Source organism: Oratosquilla oratoria, chromosome 27, assembly GCF_046742065.1.
Source record: "Oratosquilla oratoria isolate Oo_2021 chromosome 27, ASM4674206v1, whole genome shotgun sequence".
Lineage (NCBI taxonomy): Eukaryota > Metazoa > Arthropoda > Malacostraca > Stomatopoda > Squillidae > Oratosquilla > Oratosquilla oratoria.
In genome coordinates, this window is record NC_134803.1 from 50,274,036 (window position 1) to 50,287,974 (window position 13,939).

The window sequence follows — 13,939 nt, forward strand, 5'->3', positions numbered from 1 at the left end:
TTTTGTACTCTGGACGGGAGGAGACTTGTCTTCAAATTGGGCTTTGCGACCCTTTCTACCAGAATGGCCCTCTTCGTAAATCATTAGGGGCAGTGTGTGCCAGCACGTGGGCGGTATATTCACACATGTCAAGACATCTGGTGTTGAGAACAAACTGATTTTCTTGGCAGCTTTGGAACGTGTTAAGTTCACGGGAGACTGTTTTTGTCTTGTGATTAAGATCAAGCTATCATTATGGAGCCAAGTTAAAACCTTCCCTGGACGCAAGCGCATCCACCTGCTGAGTTTCACTGGTACAGTCTGAGGGTGGGGTGGGGGAAGACAATACTGGCTTATTTTCTTTGAAGGGGTGACTATTATTGTAGAAGTTGATATTTGATTAATATTCAGTAAACTGGCATTGCGTAGAATAAAAGGTAACTTGTTGGATTAGTAAGTAGGTGAACAATCATTGAAGTGGGTTGCACCAAGTGGCACAATTTTTGTTTGGATGTTAAGAGTGGAGTTCCTCAGGGTTCCGTTCTTGGTTTATTTCTTTTCGTAGGTCATGGATTTGATTCAGGTCCTGAATATTTTAAATGGGTAACATAAGAATTTGTGTGTACCACTGTTTAGAAGCAGGTAGTGACCACTTCGCCAACCGCGTGGTGCTTCTCCCATAGAGCCGATTGAGTGTAGTACCACGTTACAAAGTTTTAAATCTTTTGGATAACCAGCAAAAATAATGTGCTCATAACGACCGTCAAACGTTTTCTCTCCTTGTTGGCTCGACTGTTGTTTATTTTCCATTCTGCATCCGGCATACTTGTCGAAAGGTCGGCATGGTTTGCCATCGTATTAAGTCTTGTGGGACCACTGCAGAACCGTCGGGCTATCCCCTTGGAGATTATATAACCTCAACCTGACCGCAGTGGTTTAATGTGGTTTTGTAATGTATGGTTGGTGTGAAGTTTTAAAATAGATACTCTGACACCATTATAATCGCATCTGCCATTCTGTTTAGGTGCCAACAGTGAAATGCGACACTTTTTTTTCCAGATTGTAGTGGTAGCGATACTAGCGAAAAGACCCTCTAGGAACGTTAGCTGAATATATATATATATATATATATATATATATATATATATATATATATATATATATATATATATATTTTTTTTTTTTTTTTTTCCTCCAAATTGTAGTGGTAGCGAAAAGACCACCTAGGAATGTTACATGAATAGAGAAATGTCTGAACAAGTAAACACGAACACGGTGGCAATGAGGACATGGGAAGCACGACGACAGCGTTACGCTGAGCGGGTTGGTCGTTTTGGCACCCGTAACCACTTCTGTATCTAATAAATAAAAGGGTCTTGTCAGAAGTGGGATTCGAACCCACGCCCTCAGAGAGGACCAGAATGCCCAATCACCCTCTATCGGAGGGAAGGTTTACTTGAGTCTGGCGCCTTAGACCACTCGGCCATCCTGACATATAGTAACTGGCACCTTCCTTTGCAATTTGTTTATTTGGCGCCGGCCGACCGGAAGAACGCAAGTTGCGGCTGCGGCGGCGAGTTGTTACAATTCGAGGATGTCGCGGAATTCTGTCATTATGTCTGCTTTCTCTTTAAAACTATATCGGAGTTGTACCCATGAAGGTTCTTGGGTCGTCACATTATTTTTTGCATTACGGTACAAGAATTCATCTCTTATTCGGCCAATCGATACAGAAACGCGGATGAATTTCCTTGCGTTATTTTTCTGTTTCTTGTTCTTTTTCTCATAGGTTTTCTGTCTCCACCTCGGAGATGGTGGGAATGAGTACCTCAGAGGAACTCGCCAAGATACAAGCACCGGAGGCGAGGGTGTCGTTAGGGTGGATCACGAGGGATCCCAGACGTGAGAAGATGCTGTAAACACTTTGGGTGTCGAATAAGTGTGTCCACAGGAATTTGTATAGGGGGGTTAGCAAAATTAAATATATATGGTTAATTATATCAATATTTGCCATATCGTATGTTTATATTATCTACGTGAGCCACATTTTGACTTTCATCCACCATACACTGATATTAATATATATATATGTATATGTATGTATATATACTTGACGTTCGTCAGTTTTCAAACACACCCTGGATTTCCAAGGGGGGGGGACAACTGCCCCCGCTCCTTCAGGACGACCATATGGAACCAGTGGTTGTCGACATTGAAATTGATATAAAAAGAATAAATAAATGAGATGGTTTGGACACGTCAAGAGAATGACTGCAATATGAAGAGTGCGTATTGAGTTCGAGTAGAAACCACTGGGTACGAGAACGGTGAGATGGACGAGTTCGGTGCAGAACCCCTCATTTCACGTTCTCTCTCCATTCTAATTTTAGCTACGATCATCATGCCGTAGCCCTCTCCCTTACTTACTTAACTCTTTAAGAGAGAGAGAGAGAGAGAGGTCACTGGAAGACAGAAGGATTGTTCAGGTTCTGGTCGAGGTATTTTACCTTTTGTAGCGGCACACTTTTATGTATTGAGCCAAGAGAGATGATGATGATGAATTGATGGACACTGGCATTCAGGTTTTGAAGTGGTCTAGGGAGGCTTGGGGAAAGGACTTGCATCCTTAACATCGATATACATTTATTGTACTCTTGGTCACATGGACTGCAGATATCAGTGAAAGTGTAGGACGTGGGGAAAATGCTGATGGAGAATGTCTGCGTCAGTTTGGACGTGGAGTAGGCAACCGCGGTTCTCTTGTTTCAGACAGGGGAAGAAAGGAGCGGCTAAATGAAGTGAGATTAAACTGCTTAAACCCCATTTTGGTGAATAGAATAGCAGCTATAATGAAAAAAAGGCTTAGAAAGATATAATGTAGCCCAACAAGAGCTCCGTGATTTAAAAAAAAAATCTGCCCTGCCCTAGATTAGAATGTGAAGCAGTGGTGTGATTCTCGCACAAAACTAAGGATATAAACAAGATCGGAAGAGGAAGATGAAACAAATTCATTCAAAGCCCAGTAAATAAATCATGCAAGGAAATTAGAAACATTGGTTCTGTCATCATTGAAAGGAGGTCCAACATGATTGCGTTATTCAGACGAAAGGAGTGAATACAGTTGACAAGGAAGATATATTTGGTAAACGCGCGCGCGCACACACCACGCTCACACGCTTGCGCCGCCTACGGCATACGCGCACGCACACACACACACACACACACACACACACACACACACACTTGCGTCGCCTACGACATACGCGTGTGGTGATTGGTTTGACGACATCACCAACACCATCACCACTAGTTGCTACTAGAGGTTGATACTAGTACAGTGATACTAGTCGATACTAGTTTTCGTCATCGCATCGCCCGAGGAGCATGACGCATCGCACGCTGGGCCCTTATCGAGCCATATGCTATTCTGCTGAAGTTTGCAGTTCTGAAATGGACACGTGATGGGATGTTTACGAAAAAGGCATGTGTTCCCATTGGTCATTTGTGGTATACAGAGAGAATCTTAACCAATTATAATAAGTTGTAGGAGGAGCCTATAAGCATCCAGAGGTTCTCTTATAGCCAGCAATAGTGTAAATTTCAGTCTTCGGTCTTCTCTCTTAAGAAATCAACCCAGTGTCAAGTTCAGTCTTATCTGGAATTTCAGTTTATTCATATTAGCGTTAAATAGTCTATTCGTGACTCGAGTGACATCATAAACCTTGAAGCATCCTCGCAAACCAGAGAAAGGTCTGTACAAATTATGTCATAGTCCAGCCTCCCACACCCGCACACCGTACACATCACAGTGATTCACTATATAATTTGAATATAAATTAATATCACACAATAATAAAAGTCACATACTTAGGAAACATTAGTCTCATTCACCACCAAATGTGAAGTGATAATTTCTTAAACATACGTTTGTTCGTGTTCCTTGTTATTCTAGTTATCTTGGCCACAGATACCACTTACATATACTTATTCATATTTATCCGTAAACAAGAAGCACGACACGCGCACGCGCGCGCACACACACACACACACACACACACTTGCGTCGCCTACGACACGCGCGCGCGCACACACACACACATACACACACACAGCTAAACCCCATACACATTTTCTCAAATTAGAATATTTCTAGAATTAGCACATTGTATATTGTCGTGTATCTCTGTATTTATGTTAACCCAATAAACCTATTTTATTATCTCGCGCACACAAACGCACAATGCATGAATTTTGGTTGTGATGGAATCGTCTTAACCTACCCCAAGAACGTTGGGAAACCATCTAGTCCGAAAGTGTGGGAAGAGTGGGGGCGCCTCATCGGAGGGCATTGTATCCTAAGTGGCACTGCGACGACGGGGCCCAGAAAAGAGGTGAATAGAATCGCCTGGCGACAGGAAGAGTAAAGGTACCACCCGGTATGGTAGGGAAGGAGAGCTTCAGAAAACGTTCCCTTGACGGATACAGGGAATCTCTTTCTCATCCTCGTCCGTCACTTCGATAGCGACATTGTCTTTGTCGCCAGGGCTTGTTGGAAGTTCGCCAAACTTGCGGCCGAAGCTGATGGCCCTCTCACGAAAAGGGTCCACCGTGCCTCCAGGGAGGATCGAACTCCCGGCCTCTGGTTTACTAGACCAGCGCTCTAGCCACTGAGCTATGGAGGCTGACGCGGTCAATGTGGCAGCGGGAGTAGACGCAGTGTTACCACCAAGTGGTCACCTCATTTAGCGCCTGCCACGTGCCGTGGGTCAGTCAGGACGAAATCGCTTGATGTTAACCAGAGTAAAGTGTGTAAAGAAGCTGTTGCGGTGACTAAAGCTCGCTTCACACGCATCGACTGACCTACTGATGTTGCTTTGGATCATGACCACACTGCTGAAACCAACTGAGTTGAATGGGTGACCCAACCAGGAGATTACCCCCACCAACCCTTGTGGAAAGCTTCCAGGCAGTCTCCCGGTCCATCTTGACCGTCTCGGCGTAGTCACGTGACTTTTATGTAGTCACCTTCCACCCCACCCCCCTTCGGCCATCGTATAACGACTTTATTATTTATGTGAGTTGTGTAACCATCTTCCCTTAATATTTTATTATTTTGATTGTGAAGTGGAAGGATTTCTTGTACTCTTTTGTCGTAGACTCGTAATAGTTTGAGAAAATATATCGCATTTCACGAATATGTGGCGGATACTGGTCAGACGCGTTTGAAACGCAATGCAAATTGTCGAGATTATTTTTCTTTGTCTTATTAGCACTGTTTATTTTTATTTTGGTATTGTATGTATTTTTATATTCATTATTTTTAAGTCGGTGCTAATGATCGTATCATTTTCAAAAAAACACCTCAGAAGGGCAGTGACGTCATTGGATCGTTATCGAACTTAGCGATGACGTAAATATTGTGTACGTGATGAAATCGCTGAAGGGGATCACACACACACACACACACACACACACACAAAATATAAATCCTTGGAGTCGAAAGACTAGATTTGAATACAGATGGTGATTATAGTTGCCTGGGATTATAACAGGGTTGTTTTATGAACAATTATTTCTTAATATTGGAAGATCAGATATGCATGTCGCACCTTACACCATTATGCCTCCTGGGAGGGAACACCCCCCGCCCCCATTTGTCTGTACAGTCGATGAACCAAAGCAAGTACGGTGCATGTAAGAGGTGAAAATACCCGTTCCCAAAAAGAGCTATATTTGGAGGGTGCCTCCATAGCTCAGTGGCTAGAGCGCTGGTCTAGTAAACCAGAGGCCGGGAGTTCGATCCTCCCTGGAGGCACGGAGCGTTTATGTGACAGAGAACGCTGCCGGAGAAGGTGAGGCGAGGGCAGTGTTATGTAAGGAAGAGTAACGAAGTGAAGGTGGTTTTGTATGGTCCTTTTGAAGAACGCGCGCGCGAACACACACACACACACACACACATCAAAAGGACGTAAAGAAATGTAGTTTTCTATATAGATGCATAAATAGTGGAATAGCTTAGAAGGTGATATGACCCAAGCTCAGTGCATAAGTTTAAATCTAAATATAATTGGAAATAAAAGATATAGATTAGGTTGGAGCTGTGCATGAATTTGAGGTTTGGTATGAGAGAAAGATAATAGACGAAACCCAACGAGCGTTGGTCCTTTCCTGTATACTACAATTAAATACACACAGACTTGTTGACATGAAGTCTTATTTTCAGTGACGTGGGAATAGACCCAAAATCACACAACACGATGAAAATTTTTTCCTTCTGGATGGACCTGTGGCACCAGGATTGTTGCCAGCAGCAATGAGGCATTGGAGACGCATAGCTAGCGATGGTGTAGTTGCAGACACCACCGCCACCAACACTGTCAATACCACATACCAATACCACCGCCACTACCAGTACCACCACCACTACCCCAACAATACCATCAATACCAATACCACCATCACTACCAGTACCACTACCAAAACCACCGCTAATACCACCACCACTACCACCAATACCAATACCACTTCAATGACAGTACCACTACCAATACCACTTCCAGTACCACCACAACCAGTACCACTACCAGTACCACCACCACTACGAATACCGCTACCAGTACCACCACCACAACCAGTACCACCACCGGTACCAATACCACTACCAGTACCACCACCACCAATATCAATTCTGCTACCAATACCAATACCGCCAATATCAGTACCACTACCAGTACCACCACAACCAATACCACCACCGGTACCAATACCACCAATACCATTACCGCTACCAGTACTACCACCACCAATATCAATACTACTACCAATACCAATACCGCCAATATCAGTACCACTACCAGTACCACCACAACCAATACCACCACCGGTACCAATACCACTACCAGTACCACCACCACCAATATCAATACTGCTACCAATACCAATACCGCCAATATCAGTACCACTACCAGTACCACCACCGGTACCAATACCACCAATACCATTACCACTACCAGTACCACCACCACCAATATCAATACTACCAATACCAATACCGCCAATATCAGTACCACTACCAGTGCCACCACAACCACCAATACCTTTACCAATATTACCACCAATACCAGCATCATAACCATCGCCAGAACCACTCTCACCCAGTCCACAGTCCACTCAATGTCAATATCCACACATATCTGCAACATATCTGGTTAGCTGCCACACCCAATGAACCACAGCCACAACCACCACACCAGCTGAGGTGATTTGCTTTTGGGCAGATTCCGGGCGTAAACCGCTAATAACTTGAGGTACCTGTTTCAATCTTACCACCTTTGTGATTCAATCTATGTATAGAATCACTTGTTATTTCTGACCACATCTTTTTTTATGTCGAATTGTGGTTGTAAATTATATTAAAGGTGAGAGATAATTTGTAGAATTTCGTTTATAAAATGTTAAAGGTATACCTAAATTATGAAATGCAATGTATGTTTTGTTAAACCCGACTATATTTTGTGGATCAAACATTCTAATCTACCAACCTAGCCTAGCTTGTTTTCATAACTTACAGCTCTACCCCGTACAGCATGTTATAGTGCAGCATTGATTTCACAGTAACATACTGTCAGTAATTTAGGGACTTCTTGTGGCTCCCATACGGACTAGAGCCACCACAATTTTGTCTATGTTAGATTAAAAATTGATCATAGAAGAATGATGCCATTCTTTTACTGCGACTGTCCATCTATTATGCTGTTCCCTCTCAAGACTGGACTGTACCACGTCTTTGAGTATAATTTTCCTTTTCCCCTGCGTCACCTGTGGTACATATTCCAAAGGCTTTTTCCCCCTTACAAGGGAGGTAGCCAAAAAAAACAAAGGCATGAAAACCATTCCCACCCGTTCCATCCCTAATACACTCCACTCCCCTCCACCCTCTACCCTCCCTCTTATCTTGGCACCTCCTGGATGACGGGTCATCCCTGCATCTTGTCCACTGCCCTGGGTCAGAAGCAGTGACTCAAGACACAGCACATCCACAGCAAAGCAGCTTCACCTGCCGCCGTGATTCCCATGCGAGTCGTAAAAGGCGACAAAGTGGGAAGAAGTGATGGGACTAGGTATCCTCCTGTCTATAAAATCATCTTACGAAAAGTCGAGGCATAAGAGGGTCTGGGAGATTTCCAGTCAGAACCCAGAATTTTGAGTCATTAAATGCGCGTGTGTGTGGTATAGATGAGAGTAAAAGAGAAAAGATGAGCAGTATGTGAGAAGTAAGTTGGTTGTGTTGGCACTGAGTAAAACTAAGTTGAAAGGGAGATATGATGAGTTTGAGAGTCTGAAACTCAATTATTCTTAAATATGAAGCCTTTCATTTGACCAAAACTGACTTCAGTTGTATGACAAAATAAATTATTTTGCCGCGCAAGTCTCCTCTAAAGCAGGGTTGATGTGGCACAAAGGAAGGTGTGGGTTTTTCGGTGCCCATCCCCACTTCTGTAGGTAGAAGGCCACAGGTACATAAAGTTAATTTTCAAAAACCAATATCAGTAATGCATACCCAGTGGATAAACATCTACATACAACATACCACACGTAATCTAAGCTCCCTTTTCACAACAACAGTTAAATTTACAGGCTGCAAAGGCGAAACCATCACAATTCAAAAACCAGATGTAGATGTTTTATCTTAGTATACAATGATTTCACAATTCAAACCAATAACTATTACAAATGAATTAACAAATATGAGGAATACAGACTGAGTCGCAGGTAAGAATATAATATACTAGGGGATAGCTCAAATTAGCCAAACAAGGGACTTATTTCCAAGTCGGAGTAAACTACAAAAGGCCAATACTACATGCTTTTAAGTATGGGATGTAAGTGCGCCCAACACTATTACCTAAATGAAACATTGTATACTCAGATTTGGTACAGTTCCTCACCGCTACGTCCGCATGAATGATACAGATAGTTTCACTTTGATAAACTCTGGTTTACCATCAATACGTATAAATCTTTCGTCTTCTACTAAATTTCCGTGGAGCACAACATAGAGTTGTATTATTATTATTTTTTTTTTCTTAGACCCACACATAGGCTGACATATATCTCAAATCGAAAAATAATTATGTCACACAGGAAATAAAGTGTAAACCACTACGCGTACTTCGGAGACCTCCGCTGGCTCCAAACCTTACAGATGGACCAAAGGTTCTGTTCCATTGTATGGTCCTTAAGGAACATTGTTGGGATGAGAGGAAGGTTGCTAGAACCCTGATAAGGGAGTTTATTCAACTTGAAACCCCGAAGTATAACAAGCGAGAGTATACAATGTTTCAAGTTGGAAATAGAAAATTCCCTAATGCGGTTGGAACATGATCCACGTGTAGACATACATACATATACCAAAGGCTTTTTTCCCCTACATGGGGGGTAGCCCAAAAGAAAAAGGCATAGAAACTACTCCCACCCATTCCATTTCCTATATATTCCACTCCCCTCCACCCTCCTCCCTCTTATCTTGGCACCTCCTGGATGACGGATCATCCCTGCATCCTGTCCACTGCCCTGGGTCAGAAGCAGTGTCACAAGACAGCACATCCACAGCAAGGCCGCTTCATAAATTCGGCGACCCCCCTCACCGTCCCCTCATGCAGAAAAGGAGAAGACGGGGAGAAATCCCTTCGGGCTGCGTCAAATTGTTTCTCATACATACTTCCTCACCCCCCATCCCCCACCCACTCCCCCTCATGCATCACAGCATCATCTATACACAACCACTCTCCATTCACCCCTATCTTCTGTCCTCTCCCGTCCTTCCTCCACAGACATTCCTCTCTTTTATAATGCCCCTTTCACCCCATCCATCCATCTCATCCTAGGACGCCCCCTCATATTCACTCCTTCCACCTCTGCCTTCCACACTTCTTTTACTAATCTTTCTTCACTCATTCTTTCCATGTGTCCAAACCATCCTAATAACCTTTCATCAACCCTATCTCCCAGTTCCCATTCCACCCCTGTTCTCCTTACCTCTTCATTTCTCACTCTAGCCTATTAACCCCTATTATACTTCTCAGACATACCTGGTGGTAATTGGTTAGCTGAAATTTCCAGAGGTAGATAAGTAGTTCGACTTCTACAAGTCAATATACTACACTCTAACCCAGATTAAAACTACACTAACCATAACGATAACTGTTTTGATAGTAATACCAAGCTCCGAAACGCAATAATCTAGCGACATCAATATGAACTGATTTATTCACAGTAGTCTGGATGTCAAGTTTCTTTTGTAAACAAGGTCATAGGACTCACGATTGTATAACACAGTCCATGCCAGAAGGAAAGTTTATGCCTAATCGATCACCTGATGCTTTTTGGGGGGGTCATTTTAGTCACTTGTCCCGATTGGGTCACCACTTCAGCCACAGGTGGAGGGCCACTAAGCCTCCTGTGGATTGCACTTAGGCATTGCTCGGCCAAAGTTATGCGCCAAATCGGTGACCTGACTGTTTTTGGACAATTGTTTTGGGTGTCATTCTGGTCACTTGCCCCGATTGCTTCACAATCTCAGCCAAAGGTGGAAGGCCAATAGGCCTGGAGCTTCCAATACGGGGAGACGGAGTTGGGTAGGGCGAGGCGGTCGGCTGAAAAAACCCCATCTCGGCCGGGGAAACGTCTAGGCCCGCTTTCGGAGTAATACAAAGGCCGAGGAGGACTCAGGGTAACTGTGTGCCTCAGGTCGCGTTGTTTCAGCGTGACATCGGCCGCTTTGAAGGTTCTGTGGAACCGCTCCTCCATGCCGTTGCAGGCTGTGGTGTGATGGACTGAGGTGCCTAATAGCTGTCCCAAGGATGTCCATAACTGCAACGTGAAGGTGGTGCCGCGGTCGGACGTGATGTGTTATGGAATGCCGAATCTGGAAATCCACCCGGAGAGCAGGGCTGCTGTACAGGTGGAAGTGGCGTCGGGCATTGGGATGGCTTCAGCCCATCTACGTCCACATGGGTGTGAGCGAAACGCCTCTGGTTGTGAAAAGGCCCGGGGCCCGTCTCCGTTTGTCGGTTGACTTTAGATTTCTGGTAGGATGTGCCGGATCGGACCCAGTTCCCCGCATCGCAGGATATGCCATGCCACACGAACTTTTGTGATATCCGTGCTGTTGCTCGTGAAGGATGTGACAGGTGGATGAGGCCAAAGACGTGACGGCGAAGGGATGCTGTATCCATGGGTGTGGGCGTCCGGTGCTGACGTCGCAGAGGATGGTGGAGCTGGAATCGCCCAGGGTTCCTCCACTGTAGGGCCGTGAGCGATGTTTTCACTGCTGGTGCTTCGGAGTCCCGTTGTTGCTCCTTGGCGAGGTAGTCCTAATCCAGTCCCAGCTGTGCTGTGCCTATCTCGACTCTGGAAAGGGCATCGGCTACGGTTTTTTTCTTGCATGGCAGGCGTCGGAAGGTGCATGGAGGCGTTATCGTGCGGACTAGGCGTCCGTCTGTCTGGTAAAGGCGTGAACTAAGGGCATGTGGTCGGTCTGGATGGAGGATGTTGTACCTTCAAGGAAGTGGCGGAAATTGATAGCGAGAAGTTCTCTGTCGAAGGTAGTTCCTTTCAGTCTTGAGGAGTTTGCGGCTGAAGAAGCTCAAAGGGCGTGACTTGTTCCAGAACGGCTCCAGTGGCGATGTTGCTGGCATCCGTGGTGACGATGAGAGGCTTCTCGGGGATTGGAAAAGCGAGGAGGGTTTCTGCGACAAAGGCGTTTTTCGCTTTTTGGAAGGCCCCTGCTTGAGGGGGGCCCCACATAAGCTCCTTGGGTTTTCCTGCTAAGACTTTGTTCAGTGGTGTCATGGTTGCCGCGATCCTGAGCAGGAACCGGTGATGATAATTTACCGTATCTACGAATTCCTGGAGGACCTTGACTGTGATGGGCGTGGGGAATTCTCGTATGGTGGTCTAGAGGCGAAACGCCTGCAGGAGTGAGGTGGTGTCCTAGGAAGTCCACATCTCTGGCGCCGAACAAGCACTTGTAGCGTACCACCAGGCCGTTCTGCTGAAGACGGCCCAGGACCTGCTGCGATGTTGACTTCGTTATCCTGGAACGAAAGTGGGGAATCAGAAGGCATGGCGTTAATGCGGCGTGGTGAAGCTGTGAGAGCACCCACTAGGTGATTTGCTTGTCGTTGGAGGTAGTCCTCTTCCATTTCCTCCGCATTGGTGATGGCAGCGCGGATGGATTCGGGGAGGCATAGGAGCCATAGTGCCTGAAGCAGATCTAGTTTTCGAGGCGTTCCGTTGGTTGCTGGAGGGAGTCTTGCTAGAGTCTTTATCTCCAGAAGGGCGTCAGAGGGTTTCTGATCACCCAGGGGTTGGCGTGCGAGCTGTATGAGCTGCGTCAAACGCGCTGCTGGTGAAGGCGTAAAACGCTGATGTAGATCTTCAGGTCTTCGTATTTGATGGCGGTGTCACCTTGGATTTCCAACCATTCTGAGATGGCAAGGGAAAAGTTAGTCTGGGAGGGCTGCTAAGACGTGGTCGTCCCGTGAGGTTTGGCAGTTTACTCTCTTGAGGCGAAAATGTACTTCTGCTCGCCGGAACCAGGTATACACGTCGATCGCAGAGAAATTCGGGAGTTTTACTTGCGCAGCTGCAACTGGGTGGGTGTCTGTGGAAGTGGTGGACGGGGTGTTGTCTGAGGTTTTGTCCATTGTATCGGGGTCACCAATGTAGCGAGCGCTACTCAGGCAAACTATGTGGTCGAGTAACCGAAGGTGGTAAGGAATGAAAGACTTGGTGTCTCGATCCGTTCTGCTTTATTGTGCAAGAGACATGGCTTATATAGTGAGCTCCGGGATCACGTGGCAGTCCCATCGGCTTAGCAGCGGTCGCCTCATGTCCTGACGGGCTGTCATCCCGGTGTGTCCCTAACAATAGCAACTGTTAGAGTAGTCGCTGAGACCGGCAAGGCGGCTTGTTCTAGTAGCCAAATAGCTGTCGACCTGCGTGGCAAAGCGGTCATTTGTGGTGTAGACACCACAATTCTCTTCATTTTGGGTAGGTTTTGACTAAATCGGTAAACTAGCGATTTTTGGCCAAATCCGTGGGTCATTTTGGCCACTTGCCTCGATTGGGTCATCATCTCAGCTACAGGTGGAGGGCCAGTAGGCCTCCTGTGGATTGCACTTGGACACCGCTCAGGCCAAAGGTACAGGCGACAGAGACGGAAAAAAATATAAACTTTGGCTGGTCGTCACGACCACGCCCTTGTGCCCAGGTTCCTTTCGTCTACCTCACCGTGCTCTATGGACGACTCTCCCTCTGGGCTAAGTTTGTGCCAAATCAGTAACCTGGCGATTTTTGGGGGTCATTTTGGTCACTCAACCCGATTGGGTCATCACAATCACAGGTTGAGGGCCACTAGACCTCCTGTGGATTGGAATTGGACACCGTTCAGGCCATAGGTGCGAGAATGAAAATAATAATAATAAAGCTCAAATTTGCCTAGTTGCCACGATCACGCTGTTAGGCTCAGGTTCCTCTCGTCTACCTCGCCGTGCTCTGTGGACGACTCTATCCCTCTGGGGTTAAGTTTGGGCTAAAACGACCTTACTGACCCCCAAATGACCCCATGGGACACGCTCGCGTCTACTCAGCTGCGACGCGACACAGTTTCCTTGAGGCCCACTGGTGGGACAAAGCCTCCTTGAGGGAATCACTCGTGGGGCCCCAGGATGACTAACCAGTGCTAGAGTCTGCCGCATGACCATCACACAAAGCCTTCTTCAGGAAACAAGTGCAGCTCACCAGCCTTAGCGATGACTACTTCAGCCGGCCCGTGACGTGAACAACTGGACCCATTGATGAACGCACACACCTCTCGTCGTGAGTCACCGACGTCAGAACGTTTTGCCTCCGACTTCCCTCGCCTCACACTTGACCTCACGGCAATTAGAAGCAG

The 13,939-nt window shown here is 45.9% G+C and overlaps 1 protein-coding gene and 3 non-coding genes across 5 annotated transcripts in view; 2 read left to right on the forward strand and 2 right to left on the reverse strand.

The window, feature by feature from the left end:
- Positions 1–1,356: 1,356 nt before the first annotated feature.
- TRNAL-CAA (transfer RNA leucine (anticodon CAA)) lies at positions 1,357–1,472 on the reverse strand. Its single transcript has 2 exons — positions 1,435–1,472; positions 1,357–1,401 (listed from the first exon to the last, which is right to left on the reverse strand). It is a non-coding gene; the product is annotated as a tRNA-Leu (tRNA).
- A 2,124-nt stretch (positions 1,473–3,596) lies between these two features.
- LOC143040046 (uncharacterized) overlaps positions 3,597–13,939 on the forward strand; it is a 99,153-nt gene continuing 88,810 nt past the window's right edge. Inside the window, exon 1 of one of the 2 annotated variants that reach the window (XM_076210649.1) lies at positions 3,597–3,729. The gene's annotated coding sequence lies outside the window, so the exon portion shown is untranslated. The remainder of the gene's footprint in view (positions 3,730–13,939) is intronic. The other variant, XR_012967683.1, reaches the window with a different exon arrangement.
- TRNAT-AGU (transfer RNA threonine (anticodon AGU)) lies at positions 4,589–4,661 on the reverse strand. Its single transcript has one exon. It is a non-coding gene; the product is annotated as a tRNA-Thr (tRNA).
- Positions 5,722–5,794, forward strand: TRNAT-AGU (transfer RNA threonine (anticodon AGU)). The gene has a single exon. It is a non-coding gene; the product is annotated as a tRNA-Thr (tRNA).